At 41.5% G+C, this 5,250-nt stretch overlaps 1 long non-coding RNA gene across 1 annotated transcript; it reads right to left on the bottom strand.

Annotated features, from left to right (window-relative positions):
* Positions 1 to 3,525: 3,525 nt before the first annotated feature.
* On the bottom strand, positions 3,526 to 4,009 carry LOC123441208. The gene is made up of 2 exons (XR_006630430.1): positions 3,909 to 4,009; positions 3,526 to 3,774 (listed from the first exon to the last, which is right to left on the bottom strand). It is a non-coding gene; the product is annotated as an uncharacterized LOC123441208 (long non-coding RNA).
* Positions 4,010 to 5,250: the final 1,241 nt, after the last annotated feature.

Consider the following 5,250-nt stretch of genomic DNA (forward strand, 5'->3'; position numbering starts at 1 on the left):
ACTCCTCGAATACTATCATACATATAGCATCACTAATACAGCTAGAACTGTAGCGCCCGACGGGTATCGTTGCGGGCGGTGGACACCCAAAGAGAAGGAACCATCACTGGATCATAGCTCCAGTGAGATCCCTGAAGAACCTGCCAGGTATGGTCGAACCTGCCCTCCAACGCAACCATGTAGCGACGGACGTGCTCATCCTCCGTGCTGACACGGTGACGTACCACCTCCGCAGTGTCCGGAAGCTTTGGCACCGTCACTAGCCCACGCGACCGCCACCAAACAAGGATGGGGTCAACAATGGGTTGGCTCCTCACCAACCTACGCCCCCCGGAAGGTAGCACCTCCCAATACCAGCCGGGCGGCGCCCAGTCCCGGACATGGCCCCTCTGATCAAGCAGGTGTCCTCCGCCGAGTCTACGACGAGGATGCGGGATAGACATCGCAAAATGAACTAAAAAAATAAACTAGTTCTATTAATTTTCTTGCTAAAAATAAACTAATTGTATATATAGTAAAATAAAGTAGTTTTATTAAATCAACTAGTTCAACTATATATTGACAAAAGTTTTATTAAATCAACTAGTTCAACTATATATTGACAATAACCTATTAATTAACACTAACTACCTAACCCTAATAACACAAAAATAACACAAATAACCTATTTAACACTATCCTACCTAACCCTAAATTCACCAAATATTCTACAAATAACACTTAAGCATATACAATAGCAAAATTAAGCAATAATCTAAAAAACACTAATTAAGCATCTTTATACGTAGAAATGTCTTCTTCTTCTTCTTCTTTCTTATTTTCTTCTCCGCTTCTTCTTCTCCTATTTTTCTTTAACTTCTCTTCTTCTACTTCTCCTCTTCTTCTATTTTTCCTCTTCTTCTCCTCTCCTCCTCTTCTTATTCTCCTTTTTCATCTTTTCTTCTCCTCCTCTTCTTATTTTCCTTTTTCCTAATATTATTTTCTTATTTTTGTTCATCTTTCTTCTTCTTGTAACCCTAACCTAAATCTAAATATTACTAACCCTAATAATCTAGCACAAACCTAATAACAATAGGAGTTAAATGATAAAAAAAATCTTCTTCTCCTCCTCTTCTTCTTCCTTTTCTTATCCTCTTCTTCTACTCCTCCTCCTCTTCTTCTACTTCTCATCCTCCTCTTCTTCTACTTCTCCTCCTCACCGGCACGACGGCGGCGGTGGCATCCCCGCCGGCGGGTGCCGGCGGCTCGTCCTTCGTGTTCGGCATGAGGAGGAGGGGGCGGGGGGCTTACCGGAGTGGGAGGGGAGGGGGTCCGGCGCCGGCGAGGAGGACGGCAGGGCGACGACGAGGAGGACGGCAAGGCGACGACGACGGCGGGCAGCCTGGCGGCGTCGAGTTCGTCCGGTGCCGCGCCGGGAAGGAGAGAACGAAATGGGTGTTTGGATTTGGATTTTCGTCGGGGCCGTATATATAGTAGGATCTTTAGTCCCGGTTCGGGGCTCGAACTGGGACTAAAGACATCCTTTAGTCCCGGGTGGAGCCACGACTCGAGACTAAAGACCCTTTTTCGGCAGACCAAAAGGCGGGAAGCACGGGCCTTTAGTCCCGGGTCGGGGCTCGAGCCGGGACTAAACACACCCTTTAGTCCCGGGTCTAGCCACGACCCGAGGCTAAAGACCCCTTTTCGGCAGGCGGCAGGCGAGGGGCTTTAGTCCCGGGTCGTGGCTCCACCCGGGACTAAAGGTGGTCTTTAGTCCCGGTTCGTGCCACGAACCGGGACTAAAGGCTTGGGCTGGCGGCATTCCAAAGTTTAGTCCCACCTCGCTTGTCGAGAGGAGCACCACTGGTTTATAAGCCCCGTTGTCCCAACCGTGTCGAGCTCCTCTCTAAAGCAGGCTTACGGGCTAAAACAGACTGTAAATTTCAAAATTGAAACTATATTTGAAATTATGGAAAAAATTCAACCTGAATTCAAAGTGAGTTCACTTTGAATTTAGGTTGAATTTTCTCAATAAATTCTCATATAGTTGACCATCGTTTTGCTTGATTTAACACGTCATGCACCTTTTTTTTTCTTCTTGCGGTAGAACACATCATGCATCTGCAAATCTGAATCCGGGCTGGATTGACTAAAGAATATGCAGTTCTTAGATTTCCTATAGATCTCATCTAGACTACAGGCGGCTAATTTTCCGATTCTCCATGTACCAGTTCCCTAAGTGATACAGTTTATTTATCCATGCATGTATTACTTTTAGATCTAATGGTTATAACTTTATTCCGCATTCGTAGATTGGTAAAAGATGACAAGTTTCATTTTTGATTATTCAGGGTTCTTGCTTTCTAGCATGAAGAAAATTATATCTGCCAAATGTCATACTGATAAAGTGGGTGAAGTTTTTGCGCATGGTTGTTTGTTGATTATGAATACTACTGTATCATTTCAACCAGCTCTATAGAGGCAAATCATTTGATCTTCTAGATATATCTATATAAGCAATTGTAAGGTGGCTAATTTATGTATATCAACAATTGTTCATTTTTTTCATAGACGATCAACTAAACACGATCAACACACGGACTAGATTTCGCCAACCATTACAGTTTATTATTTGTTCCTTTTATGGCCCTGTCATATGTTGCCTGCCAACAGTTCCATACTTCATTACCATACAAGATTCCTTCTTCTTGAGCTGTCTTATCTACGACACTATCCTGAAAAATTTGGTACATACACTCCCTATAGATCTATTATCCAAATCTGAAAATGTGCAAGTCCTTTGTCACAACTTATTACTCCCACCATTTTATATAAATCTTGTGTATCCAGTGATATCTTTGTCACTAATGCCATCCACATATTCCTTTCTTCATATCTAGGAATAAACATTATATGCACTGGGAATTTCACACTTTCACCGTATACGTTGATAACCACCAAATTTCACCTTCATCCATGGCGGTGTAAATCAAGAAAATAAATATGCATGCAGCCATATCAACAGCCAACAGCTCCTCCTCAACTCATGTTGTGTTTATTGACTTCTCACATTTTCAGTCCACCATTTTATGAAAATTAGCAGTTTCACATTAGTTCTTTTCATGGATGGCATGTGTTGAATTCTCAAAGAATACCTTATTGCTTTGCATTGGTTTTATACTTTTATTTGATTTTTTCATACTTATTAATACATCGATTTAACGAAGGTCCTGCAGCAACGCGCGGGGCATCATCTGGTACCATCTATCTCTCGATTCCCATGTGTCATGGGAGGTTTCGAAGGAAGATCATTGTAACATAGATTAGCCGTCACATACATTTTCTACCACTCAAATGACTAGTTGGCCGCACAGAGAAATACATTCTCCTTCCTCGTCTTCTCAACTCATAAGAAAAAGACCAGAAAGAACAGTGTCAGAACAGTAAGCTTATGAACCGCGAGGGTATGCAAACACAAAATCACCAAATATAAGATAACATACGTCTAAATCAAATTGAACACCCAAATTTGGTGGTCACTGTACATCCTCACATGCATTTCATAAATGATTTTATTACCAGATCACATCATTGTCCACCCCTTGACTTCTTACCAACATGATGGTTTAGTGCAACTCTAGGTACATACGATGCAGTAACAAGTTTGGCTGAATATGCCGACCATCCTACATAACGCATGAAGGATGTCATCTCCCCACAACTTCTTGCAGATATATAGGCAATCCATTTTTGTGCATGTGGGGCCCGTAAAAGCAATAGCTTGCCCGCATCGCTCTGTAAACAATAGAACACGTCATTAAAAAATGTCCAAATTGCGAAATGTCTTGATGTTCATGTGACAATAACAGTCCACTACGGCTGACAGGAGAATGAACACATTTTTAGGGATAGGGATATCGATTTCGTACCAACATGAATGGAGTTTCCTAGTTGCACAATCAACAAGAGGCAAAGAAGAATAGCTTTCGACTCCATAAGGTCTCACACAAACTTCTTACTCGCTTTTCTATTTGGGCGTCCAGAAGTATTTAAGATTATGTGTATATATATACAATCTTGTAGCTATAGAATATTTACTCCAATCTCACTCAAATATGATCAGAAAAGATCTCGCCGTATCTCTGAACTTAATTCGTAAAATTTAATTTTATCATTCAGATGGTTTCCATTTATTGTCATTGCAGGACCTATGTACATTTATGCCGATATAAGTTTGGATATATTATTAATTAATTTTGCACCGCTAAATGTGACCTAGTCAAATCTAGTATTTAATAGCATATCATGTGGACCATAGTCATGCCCCGGAAATGTAGCTATATTAGTGAACCTTGTTAGAATAAATTGTTAGAAATATGCCCTAGAAACAATAATAAATTAGTTATTATTATATTTCTTAGTTCATGATAATCGTTTATTATCCATGCTATAATTGTATTGATTGGAAACACAATACTTGTGTGGATACATAGACAAAACACTGTCCCTAGTAAGCCTCTAGTTGACTAGCTCGTTGATCAAAGATGGTCAAGGTTTCCTGGCCATAGGCAAGTGTTGTCACTTGATAACGGGATCACATCATTAGGACAATCATGTGATGGACTAGACCCAAACTAATAGACGTAGCATGTTGATCGTGTCATTTTGTTGCTACTGTTTTCTGCGTGTCAAGTATTTGTTCCTATGACCATGAGATCATATAACTCACGGACACCGGAGGAATGCTTTGTGTGTATCAAACGTTGCAACGTAACTGGGTGACTATAAAGATGCTCTACAGGTATCTCCGAAGGTGTTCGTTGAGTTAGTATGGATCGAGACTGGGATTTGTCACTCCGTGTGACGGAGAGGTATCTCGGGGCCCACTCGGTAATACAACATCACACCCAAGCCTTGCAAGCAATGTGACTTAGTGTAAGTTGCGGGATCTTGTATTACGGAACGAGTAAAGAGACTTGCCGGTAAACGAGATTGAAATAGGTATACGGATACTGACGATCGAATCTCGGGCAAGTAACATACCGAAGGACAAAGGGAATGACATACGGGATTATATGAATCCTTGGCACTGAGGTTCAAACGATAAGATCTTCATAGAATATGTGGGATCCAATATGGGCATCCAGGTCCCGCTATTGGATATTGACCGACGAGTCACTCGGGTCATGTCTACATAGTTCTCGAACCCGCAGGGTCTGCACACTTAAGGTCCGACGTTGTTTTATGCGTATTTGAGTTATATAGTTGGTT

Source organism: Hordeum vulgare, chromosome 3H (genome assembly GCF_904849725.1).
Source record: "Hordeum vulgare subsp. vulgare chromosome 3H, MorexV3_pseudomolecules_assembly, whole genome shotgun sequence".
In the NCBI taxonomy this organism is placed as follows: Eukaryota; Viridiplantae; Streptophyta; class Magnoliopsida; order Poales; family Poaceae; genus Hordeum; species Hordeum vulgare.